Source organism: Sceloporus occidentalis, unplaced genomic scaffold, assembly GCF_023333645.1.
Source record: "Sceloporus occidentalis isolate IW3139 unplaced genomic scaffold, rSceOcc1.0.p SCAF_2, whole genome shotgun sequence".
Taxonomy (NCBI): Eukaryota; Metazoa; Chordata; class Lepidosauria; order Squamata; family Phrynosomatidae; genus Sceloporus; species Sceloporus occidentalis.
In genome coordinates this window covers 205914688-205935155 of record NW_028316982.1, presented here as the reverse complement: position 1 = coordinate 205935155, position 20468 = coordinate 205914688, and the positions used below count along the sequence as shown (strand labels likewise).

Genomic DNA, 20468 nt, shown 5'->3' with positions numbered 1-20468 from the left:
ATTAGTGAGATACAAGTGTTTTGCCTAGATGGTCTTGGTGGACCATCCTTAAGTCAGTAATTTATGTATTATTATTGCTACTTATTTATGCTTATTCCTTGTGGCCATAGAGTTGCCACTGAAGAAATATTTAAACTGTGTGGAGAGTGGTCTGTTCAAGTCTCACATCAATGGTGTCACTGGAGTGGTTGTGGAGCACACCAGGTGACACCCCGGGGGGGGGGGGGAATCGCCCAGTGTGGTGATAGAATTGGAGGGACTGGCACAGCTACTGGGCAAGTGAGAAGGGGTGCTTTCCCACTTACCCAGCAACTGCACCAGACACCAAAGGGGCCCTCCAGAGGCCACACTGCAGCCTTCCTCAGTAATGGCCTTCAGAGACCCATGCAACAGCTGCCACACAGGGCTCTGAAGCCTTGGGGGAGCAGTCTGACCTGCCCCCCCCCCACACACACACACACTGGGTGACACCAACTCTAGTAACACCACTGTCTCACATAATGCCAATGTAATACTGACTACTTAGTTTTGAATTACTCAGATTTCATTCCAACATGCATCTCATCATAATAGGGTCAACTCTCCCATTCTTTTTGTGTGTATGTGTGTGTGTATGTGTGTGTGTATCATCATCCAGTTTTTTCTCTTTGTTAAATGTGATAAGTAGTTGTGCTCCCAGTCTTGTCACACAAGGAGAAAAGTGCGGCAAGTATATCATAAAGTGGAGACACAATCAGCAATGCTTAATATTGTAGACCTAATCTTGCGCATGAATACAAATCAGTTTTATGTCATGAAGGCCTTGTCTGCACTGGCCAGAATACTGTAGGGGCAACTCAGAGTATTGTGGCCCTGTAGCTGCTCCAACCTGCCCCGGCAACCACACGCCATGGCCTCTGGAGGGACCAAAAAGAACCCGCTTCTAGATGGGTTCTTTTTGAGTCCTGTAAGGGGTGCCATAGGCACACTCACACACCATGATGATACCCCTTGTGTGCAATTATGTTTGGGCACTACACACAACGAGCGTCATCATGGTGTGTGAGCGTGTAAATGGGCGTGTGCCAAGATGGCACCCAGGCAGCACGGTGAGGGCTCAGAGTGTCCGGACACTCCACCCTCACTGCACCTACAGGACGGCACAAAATGCCGGCCTGTAGAGCCCCTATGTTCTGGTGCAGGGCATGCTTGATGTCTTCCAGACAAAGCAGAACAATGCCAGAATGGGGTGGAAGACAAGCCTTTTGACAAGTACAGAAAAGCTCAAGTGATAAGTGAAGATGATTGTCAGAGGACATGGCATCTTGTTGTTTGTTTTCCTCTTGACTGGAAAGATTCTTTCTGAACATGGCCCTGCATAACTAGATTTATATTTAACCATGTCCTGAGAAGTTGTAAACAACCCTGAGCTTTTCAAACTGTCATAAAATACAGGTCATGTGGGAATACCTAAATGCTTCAACACACTGTGAGAAGGTAATTTTTCCCACTGTCATAAATAAGAGCCCTCATAGAATCATAGAATCATAGAGTTGGAAGAGACCACAAGGGCCATCCAGTCCAACCCCCTGCCATGCAGGAAATCCCAATCAAAGCATCCCCGACAGATGGCCATCCAGCCTCTGCTTGAAGACCTTCAAGGAAGGAGACTCCACTACACTCTGAGGGAGTTTGTTCCACTGTCGAACAGCCCTTACTGTCAGGAAGTTCCTCCTAATATTGAGGTGGAATCTCTTTTCCTGTAGCTTGCATCCATTGCTTCGGGTCCTAGTCTCTGGAGCAGCAGAAAACAAGCTTGCTCCCTCCTCAATATGACATCCCTTCAAATATTTAAACAGGGCTATCATACCACCTCTTAACCTTCTCTTCTCCAGGCTAAACATCCCCAGCTCCCTGAGTCGTTCCTCATAAGGCAAGGTTTCCAGACCTTTCACCATTTTAGTCGCCCTCCTCTGGACACGCTCCAGTTTCTCAATGTCCTTTTTGAATCGTGGTGCCCTCACCAATAAGTAACCTGTGGAAAAGCTTTAATTTGAGAAGCTCAGATTTAAAGGACATTGTTTTCATAAACCCATCCCCAAAAGCTAAGGGGAATAGCAGAATAGGGAACAGACTACCTCTGGCAAAAAAAATCATGTGTGTTCTACTGTCAGGCCACACAAAGGATTCTAACCACGTTAAAGCAAATATGCAAAACAATGCTGCCCTAAAAAGCTCTGAAGAGTGAATTTCTCCAATCATTCTGGCAAATTCTCAAGTAAATTGAAGAAGAGGAGAGTCCGGTGGTACTCGCCTATTAACTTTTACTGTTAAATGAGGCATTTCAAACCAGTGGCTGTCATCTTCAATATTTTAAAATGCAATTTCTTTTTCTCTTTGTGCCTTCTTCGAAGAGAGTTTCTGTGAAATTAGAAGCAGTAGTCTGCAATTCTGGTTCAGTAAAATAGATCATGCAAACAATTGTTCTCCTCAGAGGCAAGACCCATTGAAACAGGGGTGCCCAGCAAGGAGCAAATTCATATTTTTCTGTTTTAAAATTAGTTAAGTGTCTATGTGATCAAAGCCTCTTTTCTTATATTGGTCAAGTAAAACTGCATTCATCAAGGCAGTTCTGTAATTTTTTTTTTAATTTTGTTTGTTTAAAATGAGTTTTACACTTATACTTTCTACTCACTTCAACTTGACTGAGTAAAAAAAAAAAAAAATTATTACCGCCAGGTAGATGGGATGCATGAAAATTAAAGACAAGAAATGCTCCACCATCAGCAGTGGGGAAAGATATTTGAGTGCAGTTGTAAAACTAATAGTCACATCTGTAGAGATCCCTTTTCTGATGTGTTTAAAAAACAGGAAGAGTTAGTGGGAGAAGAAGAATATACTCTGAAGTTGTGAAGGTGTGGGGTTATAGGGAGAAGGGGAATAGAACAGGATATGTAACAATATTAAAAGAATATGTAGCAATTATTAGTTAAATAATGCCAGTATTCATTACTTTCACAAAGCTGTGCACAATTTAATGCAATTCTCCCACAAAGAACAGATGTTGCCATGCTGCAAAATTAAACCAATTTGACATTTCTTTAACAGTCATGATGCTACCCTACAGAATCATGGGATTTGTACTCTGTCTGAGAATGCTAGTGCCTCATTAAACTACAAATCCCAGGTTTCTGTAGGATAGAGTCATGGCAGTTAAAGTAGGTGTCAAACTGCCTTAATTCTTCCATATGACGTCACCCAAGATCTAGACCAAAACAGTGTTTTTCTCATTTTTGTAGTTATTTCTAATAACAGAAGTTCATTAACCCACATAATGTTCACTGCAAATTGATTCTCAATGACTTCTTGTAGGGCAAATTTGCTGGTTGTGGAGAAGCAGAACAGCAGGCATCATTTAGGATAGCATGGTTGCCAGGCTTCTCCTTCCCACAAACCTGTGCAGTTCAGGAAGGCACAGGAACACCAGGAATGAGACAGAACTGGACAAGCTTGGTTGCAGGCTTCACTCCAATTGTATGCTGAACTATGTAAGCCAGTTCCCTAGTACTCTGATGTAATTCAGATGCAGGAGATCCACACACAGTTGGAAAGATATGGTTACTGCATGCCTGTGAGGGTAAGGGGATCCCCTTATTGAACTTTGGGAGTGTTGGCAGAAAATTTCATGCCCATCTTGGGGAAATCTGACCCCACTCCCAGGTGGCAGGTAAAGCACACAGTAGCATCCGTTTATACTGAATTCCATATCTGTCATCCTGGACAGATACCTGACAAGAGATCTGGGTTATGTCACTCATTGGCTACCATTAGTCAATACCTGGATAGTGCCATATCTAGCATATTTGACATCTGGTACCGATCATTTTTAACTCTGTGCACACACACAACCCACCAAGTAAAGGGACTGCCCATCTCTTTGGGACTCTAGTGACCTCTGAAGAGACAGGCTGTCAGCAGCAGATGGCAGCAGGGTGACTGCATGCTCCTACCTCTACTGTTGCTAGCTGCTACCGTTCTTCTCTTCAAGGCTCCAGCAATCTCCCAAAAGATGGGCTATCATCTGTGAGTGGCAGCAGCAGTGGAGAGATGACTCCATGCTTTTGCTGCCACCACCGCCGCTGCTGCCTATCTCTTTGGGGTGCTGTGAAACAGGCAGTAGTAGCAAGGTGGAGGCAGCAACTCCATGTTTCTGCTACAGTACTACCATCCCCTTGCTGGCTGCCTCTTCCTTTGTCTCCTCTTCCTGCCCACTTGGCAGCCTCTTCTGGATCTGGAAGGGCTGCTGGCCAGGTGGGAGAAAGAGGCAGAGGAAAGAAAGGAGTGCATAGCTTCTGAGGCTCAACAGGCAGAGAATGAGATGCTCACTTTTCTCACTGACTGTATCATCTTTCTTCATGCTCTGATCTGCATTTCACCTCAGTCTTCAACATTTAGGGAAGCAATGGCATCACCCCAATTTTATCACCTGGTACAGTCTGTTCTCCCCGCCTCCCCAGTGATTTCCCTGATCTGCAACCATGTGAGTGCCAAGTCTATTTGCAGCAGTAACCAATAAAACTGTGGACTGTTTTACTCCAACTAGATTGTCTATATGTGGTATATGATAAGTGCAGCAGCATTTGCCACTGAATCTGCAATCATGTTCACTGAATTACAGGTTAATAAATAAGAATGTATGAGGGAGTGAAAAAACTAGAAGTGAGTTTCACATGGTGTTTAAATGCAGAATTATGTCTGGTTTTGCCCAAATAAGCCAGCACCATGAATTAGCTTTAAACCAATTTAAATCAATATAGCATATTGTTGGTTTATCCCTAACCATTTTAGTACAATAAACCATAATCCAAGGTTCGAATATCCCAGAGGACAGGATCAGAATTCAAAATTACCTTAACAAATTAGAAAGCTGGTAAAAACTAACAGCATGATGAATTACAACAGGGATAAATGTAGGATACTACACTTGGGCAGTAAAAATGAAATGCGCAGATATATTTATTTTATTTTATTTTATTTTATTTCAAGGATTTATATCCTACCATTCTCCCACATTGGGATTCAGATATAGGACCCTATTGCATGGTGTTACAAGAGCAGCTTACCTTTCCTGAATTCAATGCTAATTCGGGAGGCAGCCGAGTCGCTGTCTGGGTCCGTCCTGGATGTAGCTGGGTCATCTAAGCCATTTCGGTAGCCGTTTTTGGAAGACGACCCAAGCTGCATCCAAGATAGACCTGGGTAGCAATTCGGCAGTGATTTATGTGTGATAGGACCTGGCTGGTGCCCGAATTAGCATTGAATTCGGGAAAGGTAAGCCCCTCTTTTAACCCCATGTGATAGGGTCTATAGGTTGAATAACACCTGGCTTAATGGCAGTACATGTGAAATGGATCTAGGAGTCTTAGGGGACCACAACTGAACATGAGTCAGCAGTGTGATGCAGCAGCTATGAAAGCCAATGCAATTTTAGGCTGCTTCAACAGGAGTATAGAGTCTAGATTGAGAGAAGTAATAATACCACTCTATTCTGCTTTGGTCAAACTTCACCTGGAATATTCTGGGCACCACAATTCAAGAAGGATGTATACAGAAGAGGGTGACCAAAATGGTGAAAGGCCTGGAAACCATGCCCTCTAAGGAGCAACTTAGGGAGCTGGATATGTTTAACCTGGAGAAGAGAAGATTAAGAGGTTATATGATAGCCCTGTTTAAACATTTGAAAGGATGTCATATTAAGATGGAGCAAGGTTGTTTTCTATAGCTCCAGAGACTAGGACACAGAGTAATGGATGCAAACTAAGGGAAAAGAGATTTCACCTAAATATTAGGAAGAACTTCCTGACAGTTAGAGCTGCTCAACAGTGGAACACACTGTCTAAGAGAGTAATGGAGTCTGCTTTGGAGGTCTGATTATGTATTCCTGCATAGCAGGGGATTGGACTGGATGATCCTTGTGGTCTCTTCCAACTGTATGATTCTATCAATCACAAAGTTTTCTCTTTCCTGGTTTGTCTACATTTTTTTACAAATGGGCAAGTGAAAACAGTGGGCTTCATGCAAAATGAAAACAACATACTGGTGTTACATATATCTAGTTTATTAAACTAGGATTACTGGCTCAAAGTGAATGCAAAATATGTGTCATTTCATGCAGAGAAATTTTGCTTGATGAAGCATTCTATCAGTGGAATGTCCTCACCTTAGCAGCCTTATCGGCTCCAAGTGTTGGGTCTCAGTGATCCTTCCTTGACTGGGTTGGAGTATTCTGCTTTATGTGCACTGTTGTAAACTATTTTAAACTGTAGAAGGTTGATTGCCTGTAACCCATGCTGAGATCTTTGGATGCAGGGCAGGATATAAATATTTGAATAAAACACATGCATATATACATATACAAAAACTTCTCACACAGAGACCTTCTTGCAATGATACAGTTGCCTAAATCCTTTTAAGAACAATGATGATTTGGTTTCCTTTGCCTTTGCCAGTTTTTGAATAGGAAAGGATGTAATCAGCTACTGAAGAGTTAGTCAGACACTTTATTTCATAGTGAAAAATCTGCATCTTTTAATAAGCATGGTTCAGATTTATCTTTATACTGCTCAGTGGAGCAGACCTATAATTTACAATGGCAGATAAGGCTAGACTAGGTAGCATGAAATACCTATGTAGTAGCTCTTCCTTCTATTTTAAAATGCACCTTGGACAACATAGCTGTAACTTCTTTCCCCACATTTCTAGCTAAGTCAACAATTTAGATGTGAAATGAAAAAATTTCAAAGGTAGCAACCAATGGGAAAGTATCTATTCACCACTGGCTACATAACTGTTGTTTTTGGTACTTTGATATACAGAAAGTAAGCAGCCATGAATGCATGAATGAATGAATGAATGAAGATATAGATATATGTATGCCTAAATGTCCTAAAGGCACAAGATCCCATCTGTTCTTGGAAGAAAAGCACGGTCAGCTCTGGTTAGTGGGTTGATGGGAGACAAACAATGCATACCAAGTGTTGTACTGTAGTCTCAATTTCAGAGGGAGAAACTGACAAAACCACCTCTGAGTATTCCTTGCCTAAGAAGATGCTATAAAATTCATGGGGATTTCACCATGTGTGTCAGATATGCACACAAGATAGTAATAGGGAAAAGGTATCTTCCACACAGCTTTTGAAAAGAGAAATCATTTTCTTATGAATGAAAATGAATAATTATAGAGCTTGATTAAAGTGTTAGGGCCATGGCCAATTAATTCCTTCATTCAATTTTTAGCCTCATTTTTGGTTATCAGGGTCTCAAGATGTGTTAGCTGATTTGTTTTTCTGTTTCCTTTAATTGACATTCTGTTTTTATGATCCATTTTATTAATTTGTTAGCCACTTCTGAGTGCCATTTTTGGTGAAAATGCTGGATACATTTAATGAGCAAATATATTAACAGTAAAAAGGTGACCTGTTGCCTGGCTACCACTACTGATATGCCTACAAGAACAAATAGGAGAACTATTTTGTTGTACATTAATTGCCCAGTTTGGCTCCTGAAAATTTCTGCACCTGATGGGACTGAAATAAGTTCAGGTATTCTGGATAATTTAAAGTTAATCTTTACAGGACTTTCCATAAATGCCTCACTAAATGAGGTGAGGACAATGGCAGGGCCTTTTCAGTGGTGGTGTGCCAGTTGCAGAACATCTTCTCCAGCAGCTTGTTTTCTGCTGTTCTAGAGAATAGGACCCAGAGCAATTGATTCAAACTACATGAAGAGATTCCACCTAAACATTAGGAGGAACTTCCTAACAGTAAGAGGTGTTCACAAGTGGAACACACTCCCTTGGAGTGTGGTGGAGTCTCCTTCTATGGAGGTTTATAAACAGAGGCTGGATGGCCATCTGTTGGGGGTGCTTTGATTGTGTATTCCTGCATGGCAGGGGGTTGGACTGGATGGCCCTTGTAGTCTCTTCCAACTTTATGAGTCTATGATTGTCCAGAGAGACACCCTTGGTGCCCATGTTGTGCTATTTTCAGTGCCATGGGAAGACCTCTTTTATTTTCCTAGATTTTAGTGCTGTATATATTTCTTGAACTATTGATGTTTTCTGATGCTACTTTTTATTTTGCTGCTATTTTAACTGTTTGTATTGTCTTGAGCTGTTCACCCGACCAATCTATGATTTCCTTGAACTCTTTGAGTTTCTGCAGCTAAACAAGTGAAGCAGCTTTGATCTTTCTCAACCTGTACTGTTTATTCTGCCTAGTTTTACCACCCAATATAATGTGAAACAAAAGCAAACAAATGAAAAATTAAAACAAAATTGCCAGTGCCATGAATTAAATCTGGAACTTCAGCATGTGTTCTGTCACTGAGCTGTGTACATACTCTTCATCCCAGGATTAAGTAGAGTGCTGATAATATAGACATTGGCTAGTGGACCGTTCTGCCCTAATTAATTGTATCTCACATCCAGTGTCTTGCTGGCTCAGCAGCACTGCCTCTCTAGAAGACTTAATTAATGGGTTATTTATACAGCAAGGGTGCCCATATGTATAGGTGATGCAGCACATGCATGGAAATAGGAATGGTGTATTTACAGAACAGGTTCTCTGCAACAGTGCTGAGACCTAAAATGGATCTTTTTTTAAAAAAGTTTTGCATATAACGAAACAGAGTCAGGATTATCCTTGAATAGCACAGTTCAAGCTGGGAATGTAATTTTTCTATTTGTCATTGAAGATGTTGCATAATAACAGGATATGCTTAGCTGATCTGACTCTGAAATAAGGGAATGTAATGATTTCTTTTTTAATGACTGAATAAAATATTGCTCTGGAAAAGGCTGAACATCTATCAGTGATAAATAAAGTTCACGAGTTCACCGACTCTGCAAGTTCTGACTCTGGCTAAGAAGGGTGAAGTAACATTTATAAGAATGAATGGCTCCTTTTAAAGGTCAGACCTTTTATATTTGTCATTGGTTCATGAGGCTAAGTCAAATTTTTAAGTTAAAAGAAAACACATTTTATATATTAACCACTTTTTTTTAACCAACCAGTACTACCTCAGTATAGCAAGACTCACATTTTGGTAATATTTTGTTAAAAGAAAAAAAAGGAACTATCTATGGTCTAATCAAATATTACTTCCCAGTGGTTTTAAAAGTAATATCAAATATTACTTCCAAACAGTTTTAAGTTTTAATGCAAGAGACAGTGTAGTGTAGTGATTTGGGCACTGGATTATGATGCTGGTCCCTGTTCGGCCATGGAAACCCACAGGGTGACCTTGGGTAAGTCACATTCTCTCAGTTTCAGAGGAAGGCAATGGAAAAACCCCTCTGAAGAAATCCTGAAGAAATGCCAAGAAAACCCCATGATGGGGTTGTTTTACAGTTGCCATAAGTAGGAAATGACTTGAAGGCACACAACTAGCAGCAGCGGCACCAACAACAGCAACCAACTTTCATTCATAAGGGAATTAAACTTGTTTTCAGAAACTGTGTGAGACAAAGCCTCTTGCCATTAATGTGTTATATGTATTATCCTGTCTATATCATACCATTTTTGAGGTGCTGAAGAAAATGCAAAATTGAGCCCATGAAGGCTACCACTGTGTTTCAGAAGGAGCCATCTAGTACAAGTCTGCTTGTAACTTCTCTATAGCAGTAATGTGCTTGAACCAAAAAAACAAGTATGCCCACAAAATCAAACAAGTGTGCCTACAACTCAGCCCTCATTAATTAAACATTTTCCCTTGTTGGTCAAAACCACTTCCCACTGACTAATTGTGTAAAACTTTAGTTGATTAAACTACTGATTAAGCTGATTACTCAGTGTGCAGCCCTAGTAGTGTATTAGATGGACCTAATTTTAATTTTAAATTATCATTAGCAAAGATTTGCTCATTCACTCTATATGGGTCCCCCCCGCCTCATCTTTCCATTCACTTTCTCTCATTTTTCTTGCTTGTTTGTGATTCCCGATGAATCCTCCAGTGGGTTTTCTTGCTTGTGCTAGTAAAATACTTCTTTTTGGAAGGCTTGCTGTGCATCAAAGGGTTCCCAAAAATAATTAAAGCCCCACTTCATTTCCAATTAAGAGTAAAATTGAGAGGTTCTTTTCTTATCAATGTCAACGGGAGTTGACTCAGCCCTCAGATATTTCTTCAAAAACTAAATAATTTCTAAACAACTGCTTGAAGGCTAATGTAGATTCAGGGATAGAGAGTGAATGGAAAAACATCCTTGATCCAGAACTTGATTCTGGATGGGGAGGATGACATGTATCATGTATTATGGAGACTTGGCTGGATGAAGGGAGGTTAATCTCTAGCAACTTTGTCTACCTGGGTTCTCGGTAGAGCAGCAGGCAAGGCCTGGGGAACAGGGAGGCAGAACACCAGTGGTCTATTAGGAGTCCATCTTCCTTACCAGGTGTTCTGTCCCACAGTCTGCTGGGTTTCAACATGTGTTTTCAAAGGTGGGTGGCAGGAACAGCATAGGAATTTTGTTGGTGTACCACCCACCATGCTACTCAATAGTCTCCCTTCCTGAGCTGGTTGCGTTGGTCTTGGTGGTGATGTTGGAGTCCCTTCTATTTATTGTACTAAGAAATGCCAAAATATATATGGAGACTGTTTCCTTAGGAGCAGCTCAGGACCTCATGTCTGCCATGACAACCATGGGGCTGTCCCAAGTAACATCTGGTGCCACCCATGCTTCAGGACACACTCTGGACCTGGTTTTCTGTTCTGGCTGGAATTATGGTGATCTGGGTGTGGAAGAATTGTCTGTAATTCCATTTTCATAGACTGATTACTACCTGGTGAGGTTTATACTCACTGAGACTCAGGGCTTCTGGAGGTTTGGGAATGATTAAGATGGTCTACCCCAGGAGACATATGGGTCCAGATCGATTCTTGGGGAGCTCCCTGTTGCCTCAGCAGGTGTCGAAGCCCTGACTAATCTCTGGAAAAGGAAAATGGCCAGATTGGTGGACACAATTGCCCCTAAGTGTCATCTCCTATGAAATGGAGCCAAGCGAGCCCACTCACTAAATTCACTAGGGAGAAATGAAACCAATGGGAAAGAAACTAGAGCAATGATGGTGAAAGAATCTGAGCAAATGCAACTAAACACAGGCTACAGCTCATTGCAACACCTTTGCCATGGTAATGGTGGCATTCAAGAAATTATACTTCCCTACAACCATTGCATCTGCACAGTGTCATTCAGCAGGGCTGTATTGACTAGTCAGGGTGCTTTTAAATTGGGCCCACAAGAAGAAAACAAAGATCACTCAACAGCCCGCTGTGACAAATTTACAAAACACTTTGCATTCTGATGTGGATTCTATGATTGAAACAGGTACAGTTAGTGTAATCTTGGTGTCTGCTTGTCCTATATTACTGGATACATTTAAATCTGTGCAGCCTGAGGATGTGGACAAGATCCTTGGAAAAGTGAGGGGCACCACATGTATACATCCTTGCCCTTCCTGGCTCCTAATAGCAGCTAGAGGGGGACTGGCCAAGTGAGTAAGGGCAGTGGTGAATGCCTCACCACAGCAAGGAGAGCTTCCATCCTTCCTAAATGAGGCTGTGGTGAGGCCATTATTTTGAAATCCTACCATTCTGCATAATTATCAGTCAGTCTCTAACATTCCATTTTGGGACTAGGTTCTGGACCATGTGATGGCCTTCCAATTCCAAGTGTTCTGGATGAGATGAATTATCTTGATCCATTTCAACCTGGCTTTAGGCCTGGTTATGGGATGGAGACAGCTTTGGTATTTTCTAGTGCATAAATTATTGTTTGTTGTTCGTGTTGTTGTGTGCCTTCAAATCATTTCTGACCTATGGTGATCCTGAAACAAACCTGTCATGTGGTTTTTATAGCAAGATTTGTTCAGAGGTCTTTGTCTTCCTCTGAGGCTGAGAGAATGTGACTTTCACAACATCACTCAGTGGGTATCCATGGCTGAGCGGTTACTCAAACCATTACACAACAGTAGCTCAGTGCATATATAACCATATGAAACATTGGTTTGGCCTCATGAAGCTGCTATTGCTATTGGATGAGGAAACCCTAAGGAAGGGGCTGTATATGCCTGCTAAGTTTAGAATACAGCTAGAGGGGGACAAAATGGTGTGTGTGCCCATGGCGTGTGCCCACAAGCACAAACCACCATTCAAGCCAATGAGGCTTGAATATTGGAAATTTTCATTTTCGGGGGGGGGGGGGGGAAACGGGACTGGAATAGATCCCTCACAAAAATGGAGGGAAAACTGTATATATAACCTACTTATATAATATAGTGGGCCCTCCCCTTACGCAGGGATCCGTTTTGGATTTCTCCGCGTAAGGAGAAATCCGCGTGTGCTGGAGCCCCATTAGAAGTACTTCTTCCGGGGTGCATGAAGGGCTTTTCCGGTATGGTTTTCAGCATATGCTGAAAGCTGCTTATGCCACACCCGCGTAAAACGCAGGCGCATTGTATATAAGTGTCATAATATATAACCTGCTGTATTATTTTTAATACAATATATTGGGACTTAAATTATTGTGTTTCCAATATTCACTTATAGCTGGCCCCACAGAACCCAGAAAGCGGTACATATATTTGTCACATTCACCTTTCACATTTTTAGATGAATACTTAATAAAATGTAATGAGAAACGGGAGGAGAAAATAAAGTCTTGAATTAAGATACAGGTTCTTTTACATGGTCACCATTTCTCAGCCTCTATTCCTCATTTATAAAATGGTAACTATTATGGTCTCTCTCATAAGGCCCTTACTGCATAAAAAAATAGAGAGTAAACCACATTAAGGGATCCAAAGCCTGATTAAGACGCAGTCACTTCTGTGCATCTCAATGAAGCACATGCTTAGTTCTTGCTTTCAGGTGTGCTCATCTCTGGATTATTTATGGGCTAACACAGTATAGTGGTTAGAATAGCAGGCTGGGGCTGTGTTAGACCCCAGTTCAAGTACACATGGAGCCACAAAACATCAGGCCCAAGACACACAAGCAAAATGACACAGCTTCAGGTTGTGTGGAAGCGTGTCGTTTACATTATACATGCCCCAAACGCAGCCTGAAGCTGTGCTGATGCCACACCAAGCAAGAAAAACTAAGCCAAGAAGGAGCAGATAGAATCCGCCCCTTCCAGCCACCTGATTCAGGACCACGGCAGCCGCCCGGATATATACTCCTATGTGGTCGCCACAGTCCTGGTGCAGTTGGGACCAATGTGGGCCCAGAGCAGTCCTTTTGGCCCCTATGCTTCAGACCTTTCTTGGTGTAACCAGCCCCACAGAGTTGTTAAGAGAACAAAATGGGAACTCATATGCCCCCACCCATCAAGTACTTTGCTGAACTACAGGTGGTTTGAGATTTCTTTTAATTTTCATCTGCACACACAATCTTTTTTAAAAAGCACAATCTTTTTTTTTAAACAAACAAACAAACAACTAGCTACTACAGTGAATGCAGTCCACTGGGAACTGTTCTGCTGACATGGAACAAGTGCTTTACAAGAGCACTGCAGCAACTAATTGCTGCATTGTTCACAGCAATGCTTTAGTTCTTCATTTCAATGGAAATTGGCACTATCTCTTGCATCTTGGGAATGCAGTTTACAGTTTTTAGAACAACTTTGGATGTTGCTTTATGTGTTTGTATATGTGTATGTGTTTTGTCTGAGAGTTTTAAAAAAAATATTTCAAAGAGCCACTTGTCCTGTAAAGTTTTATTAGCATCAGCACAGAAAGGGAAAGCCAGATAATGGGAACGTTTCCTCCTTAAATCTTTCTCATTATCGTAAACGCACCATAAACTAGGACAGACTGGGCTTCGAGGTCACGGATCCAAAGCTGCGCAGTAAAACTAATCAGTTCTTTCGAAAGGATTTTTTAAATTATTTTTCAAACTGCTGAACAATCTCTGGGCCAGTCAAATCAAGCCTTTCTGAGAAAAGAAGATTAAAGAGAGTTGCTTAAAATACTTGGAGAGGAGGCAAGATTTAAGCTTTATTACTGAACAGTATGTACAGAATAGTCCATAATGAAAAGGGTGGGGGAGCACTGAAGAGGTTGTCCTCCAGCAGAACAGCAGAACTTGCTAGTGAAAGATGGGCCATATGGGAATGATTTAAGAGTTTATCGCAGGATGAAAGACAAAACAATTGCCCTGTTGAATATGTAAAATTAGGAGATGTAGGCGATTGGTGGGTGCTGTGATAGTGATACTAACTTCATTACAGAGACAGGAGTGAGCTCCTAGGCATAATGGGGAAAACCTGTAAGAGTGATGCATATATTTATTACTCATTTATGGCTAGACATGTGAGATGATAAGCTTGTCAAGATGCAGCTCTTTCCAAGCTTTTCTCTCAGCTACAAGAATCACTTCAAATTTTACATCCACAAATTAATATATTAGCATCACTATGCTTCCGGATCTTTCAAGAAATGATCTGCAGCTCAATGTTTACATTTAACCATCTACAGATTAGAAATGCTGTTATGCTGAAGTACACATTGCACTATATGCAATGAATTCTTTTTTCTCAGACAGCAGAATACAAAAACATATTGACACAAAATGTAGATGAAGAAAATGCAAAAGCTACACAGTACATAGAACGATGAGTGAAATCCAGGCACAGATTGTGTCCCTTGTATTTCCCAAGGTGCATAGGGCTATCGAGTGGCTTGCAACTCATGTACATATTTATAGATTGCCTTTATGAGAAAGGGAACAGATATATACTTGCTACCAGAGATAGGGGGAATTGCTTTTTTACATCATGAGCAGGGACAATGGCATGATTCTGGGAGCTGCAGTCCAAAAGAGTAACCTTTCTAAGCTCTTCCTGCCTAAGTCTGTGCAATGGCAGCAGTTTGGAAAAGTGTAGGATACAAGTCCAATTTCCTCACAAGGCATATTTACAATAAAGACATTTACTGTTTAAGCCATATGCAATTCAGAAAAAAAAAACAAGTATAGTCAAGACCTGGGACAAGAGGGCAAATAAGTGCATACTTTTCAAGCAATTGGTAATTTTATATGCCAGTTTATAGCAATCATTTGCAATATGATACATTTGTCTATTTATAATGGATTATAGAGCTTACAAAATAGCAAGAAAGAATATTCAAAAATATTTCAAAAAATCATAAAAATGTAATGTTTTGTATTGAGAAATCCTGATGGGAAAAAGATGAGAATCTTTGCAGTTCAGGACCTATTCGATAAAAAATTTCCATGTGGTTTTCTTTAGATATTTTCTGCACAGAAAATATTTTCTGCATAGCCAGTATTATTTTCTGTGCAAAACAATCATGTTTTGTGCAAAACATTTTGCACAGAATAAGTCTCAAATTGTAAATAGGCTTTGAAAATGTGATTTGCAAAGACTTTCTCTCAGCAGGAATACATATGCTAAAATTATTCATTGCTTCCTTTACGAAAAAAATTTGTGAAGAATGGCATCTCTGCAAATTAGACGGGTATCTTCATATTGCAGCAAAGGCTTTTTCCTGAACTCACTGGTGCCAGTTTGCATGTACAAGTCCCAGTTGTGTGAGAGGTTGTGCATTTTCCAAGGTTGGGCAACAAAGGAGCTGATACGCTCTTGCAATAAGAGTGAGGAAGCACACAAAACTGCAGTCTTTTGATTTCCCTGTTTATTTTTATTTTATTTATTTCTTGGATTTGTATCCTACCTTTCTTCCAGAATGGGATTCAAGACAGCTCATGTAACAATGGATACCAAAAAGTGCAATGCACCAGCTTACATGTCTGTCAGGCACCCAAGCACTGCTCTATTACCCTCCCTCCACCTTGGACAGAGACAACCACCAATTGATCCATATAGGGCACCAGAACTCCCAACTGATTCTAAGGGTACATAGGATGTTGGAAGTGCTCACCACACACCACAGCCAGATACAAATCTACCACTTTCCTGTTTAGGCCTGGTTCCCTCTAAGCCAAAGTGTCTACATTGATGAAGGCTTTTTGGCCCACCAGTTTTACATTGGATCTTGGCCTACAATACAAGCTGCCACTAATGGATAAGGATTGTTCAGCTATGCTTTTACTTTTGGGTTAGTCTTTAAATAATATGTTATGCATTTGGATGTTCACGCCTATTCCTTTCTACATTTTTAAAATGGCTTTTATTGAATTTTTAATATAATTTAGAGAAATTACTAGCATTATTTTCTAGTTGTAACTTCTTTGGCAGATAGTTTTTTTGTCAAAAAAATGAGGAAAAACTTGAATATCATTATTATTTACCATTTAGTTTTAACTGACCTCCTCAGCAGTATTGATATAATAATCATGTGGACAGGAGAATGTATTTTGCACCACTGACCAACAGCTTACAAGGCAGGTAAGATCTGACATTCAGATATATGTAGTCTGTAACACATGAACTGATTCCAAAGGCAAATAAAGTGAGAACAGCATTATACATATTTTGTATATATAAAAACAACAGCACAACAGAGGCTGGATGGCCATCTGTCGGGGATGCTTTCATTGTGATTTCCTGCATGGCAGGGGGTTGGATTGTATGGCCCTTGGGGTCTCTTCCAACTCTATGATAAAAAAAAAACCAGAGAGAATTATTCCAAAAGCTCAATTATTTAATATTAGAAAAAAAAGTTGGACTGGATAAAAAGAATAAATTGTCCCTGAGTTAGTAGTCAAGACAGTTCTGGCCCCAACTGCAGTTACAACCCACTAGTTCTGGTGTTTTGTTTTTCTCAGATCACTGACAACACGGGCTGAGACCTTCTAGACTTGTCTCTTTTGATACCCAAGTATCAAGTACCTTGTTTAAGATTCCAAAAGAACAATGGATACATACAAAAAGCTTTCCAGTTTAACTGGATTCCAGAGAGAGAAAGAGACAGACAGACAGACAGAATCAACAGAATATTACTCTAGTCTGTCTGAAGAAAATGGTAGCTAGCAGTGAATTGAATACTAAATTGTAATACTCAAATTGTTTTAAAATATGTTGCATAAGTCTGATTTGAAAAATCATTTGTGTGTTTGTTTGGTTTTGGTCCCCTCTGTACCAAACCTAATCCTATGAATATCAGGAGAAGTATATAGTATTCTACTGTGAACTTTCATGTTAACATGTGGGATCCCTCTCTTTTTCCAACCCAGCTACTGAAGTAGTAGTTAGTACCCATTAGCACTGGAGTACTGCCCTTATGTAATTCACTACCAGTGCCAAGGCTGGATCATGTGCAGTAGAGGGAGCTAAAGAGGGAGCAGAAGGGCAGCAGAGAGAGCTTAAGTTCCCACTAGAATTTTAAAATAAAATAAAATTACAGTAGCAAGTAAGAGTTTTGTTTTTTCTTGTTTTGTTTTATTTATTTAGTGGGTAGGGCATTATAAAACAATTGTCTTTAGGGGTTTTTAAAACCCCAACGCTTTGGCCTATAGTCTTCATGCCTAGGCAACCAATATAAAACTTTTTAAAAAGCAGCAGAAAATGTAAAACAAAGCAGCACAATACAATGCAGAAAGGTTTCAGTATTAACAGAACCCACCTTAGAATGCCTTGTGGCAACACAATCTTCCACAGAGCTTTAAAATTGCATGAAGGGGCTTGACAGACCACCCCAAAAGAGCAGGCTGGAGCTGCCTGTTTTTGCTCCTGAGGGAGGTCACAGCAGCCAAACCACACAGCCTCCCTCCATAGAAAAAGAACCCACTGAAGGGGGGTCCTTTTTGAGGCACATGGCCGCTGCTATGTGTGCCATTGGTGCACTGTGGCACGTCAATTACACAAGTGTGGCACCATGATGTGCAGATGCTGTGGTGTGCTTGTGAATGGGAGACTGCCATGATGGCGCAGTTGTTGCACACTAGGATTCAGGAGCGTGCGGACGCTATGCGCTCCAAAACCCTAGTATCGGCACCAGGACGACGCTTCCTGCGCGTTTCTACCAGAGCAAAGATAAGTACCTGGGAACGCCATTCCTTAATGGGATGGGTGATTTACTGTTAAGACTGTTGCTTATATGACCACCTGACATACCACACCTTGCAAGGCAATCTAAGCCCAATATGAAAGGTGTGTAAGAAATGCTTTCCATTTATTGAAGCCAAGACTTTAACCTACTGTTTTCATGCCTAGGCAGCCAACTGGTTTCTCTTGACATGCAAACTCTTCATGTTCTGGCTTCGATTGGACTGAGCAACAGTCAGCATTGACCTTCCATGCAAGCTGCTTTTCATTCTTTATTCCTATGTAAGAAATTCCTAAGGAATCTATCCCAGGCAGTAATGTTGTCCTATTTATTCATTCATTTATATGCCACCTTTCTCCCAGAGTGGGACCTAAGGGAACTCACAAAAGGAATAAATTAAGACCCCAAAATATTGGGGAGAAATTAAAATCATCAAATTAAAACAGTATAAAATTAGGCATGGAAAAGTTAAAATAAATTAAACACAACCCCAGTAAAAGGCCTCCATGTGAATAATTACATATTAAAAGCCTTCTTAAACAAAAAGGTCTTCTCCTACTGGTGAAAAGAAGGCAGAGAGGGGGCCAGCTTAGCCTCCCCCAAAAGAAGGCTCTCTCTTACCCCCACCAAGTGAGCCTGTGACCATAGTGGGACCAAGAGAAAGCCCACTCCTATAGATTCTGACAGGTTAATATGGAGAGATACAGTCTTTCAGATTATAGGAAGCATAGGTCTTTCCTGTGCCTTACCTTGCTGGTTCTGTAGTACATAACAACTATCTAAAACAGAATGTTTTCCAGCCATATGCTTGCATAGCCTCCAACATATCACAGATAAAAACAATAACACATGTGTTCAAGCAACATTAAGAGTGTGGTCAGGAGGGCAAATGTTATTAATGAGCAAGAAGACACAAGGCAGGAGAGGCTGCAGCAGTTTGCTTCTGCCCGACCCTACTTGGAAAAGCAAGATGGTGCCCCCTCCTCTCTTCACACTATGTTGATTGGGTGCAAACTATTCTTGTACTGTGAACTCAGGGGATGTACACACAGCCCCTAAGGGCTTTCCAGGGCATGAAAAGGAGCTGCAAAAAGCAGGTCCTTTTTGCACCCAGGAGAGTGCAATAGCTACAGTGCCATGGCTATAAGGCGCTCCTTTGGCACTGTGTTGTGCAGATGCAGCACCAGAGCTGTGACGCCACATGCTGTGCGGAGTGGCGTGCAGCATCACAGCACCTTGGTGGTTGGAGTCGGGGTGTGCATGATGTGGATGAGACGCCCTGACTTTGCCCCCAGACTGGCTTTATTGACCAGTCTGCACAGAGCCTCAGTTTGCAGCAACTGAAGTAAGCTGAGAACAAATACGGGAAAGGAGAGGAGGAGAGAGAAACTGGGACATTTTAAAGAAGCTGAAAAAATGAGGCAACAAAGGATTAATCAGGACTCTATCCCTGTCAAATCAGGACAGTTGAAGGCTATGTGTTTGCAGAGGGTGAGACAACAATTTCTGCTGCAATTCTGCACAAGCTAGCCAAATCTACACAGGAGAATGAAATACCACCGCACAAAAAGAATGGTCTAATTCCAGTGTAAAGTTAGTGCAGGAAAACAGGGCATTGGTGAATTCTGTTAGTTGTTCTACCACAGGTGCAGGCAAAGTACTGCCCGCAGGCCATGTGTGGTTCCCCCAGGGCTATTTTTGTGGGCCCCAGAGATCAAAAAATGAACAGGAAGAACATCATGAAAATGCCCCCACACCTTCTAGAAGGCATTTGGAGACCAAATATATATATACATATATATGAAAATGTGTGAAACAAGGTTGTGTTCTCACTCCAACTCTATTTACAATTTTCTTCAGCATGATGCTCCAAAGGGCTATGGCAGATCTCAAAGAAGAAGACGGCATTTATATATGCTACCATATTGATGGTAGCCTGTTTAACTTAAGCCGCCTGAGGGCCCGCACTAAGACTCTAAGCTATCTAGTCCATGAGCTGCTTTTTGCTGATGATGCTGTCCTTGTTGCCCATACAGAAGCAGTTCTGCAGTGCCTAACATCTTGTTTTGCAACATCTGTAGAGCTCTTTGGACTGGAAGTCAGTCTGAAGAAAATGGAAGTTCTCTACCAGCCGGCACCACAGGAAGAACACTACCATCCTCACATCACTGAAGGCAAATCTGTGCTTAAGTCCGTCCAGCAGTTCACCTACCTGGGAAGCATCATCTCCTCAGACACCAAGATTGATAAAGAGATCGATCACAGACTAGCAAAGGCATATAGTGCATTCGGAAGGCTTCACAAAAGAGTCTGGAGTAACAAACACTTGAGGCGAAGCACAAAAATCAGTGTGTATAGAGCCATTGAACTGTCTATTCTCCTCTATGGGTCTGAAACATGTGTCACCTATTGCCAACACCTACAACTCCTTGAACGCTTTCATCAGTGCTGTTTACGCACAATTCT

General features: G+C 41.3%; 1 protein-coding gene across 8 annotated transcripts in view; it reads right to left on the bottom strand.

The window, feature by feature from the left end:
- Positions 1 to 20468, bottom strand: part of GRIK1 (glutamate ionotropic receptor kainate type subunit 1) — a 221483-nt gene that overhangs the window by 189423 nt on the left and 11592 nt on the right. The window contains exon 2 of one of the 8 annotated variants that reach the window (XM_089512124.1): positions 2294 to 2400. The exons of the other annotated variants lie outside the window; for them this stretch is intronic. The gene's annotated coding sequence lies outside the window, so the exon portion shown is untranslated. The remainder of the gene's footprint in view (positions 1 to 2293; positions 2401 to 20468) is intronic. 8 annotated transcript variants of the gene reach the window in all.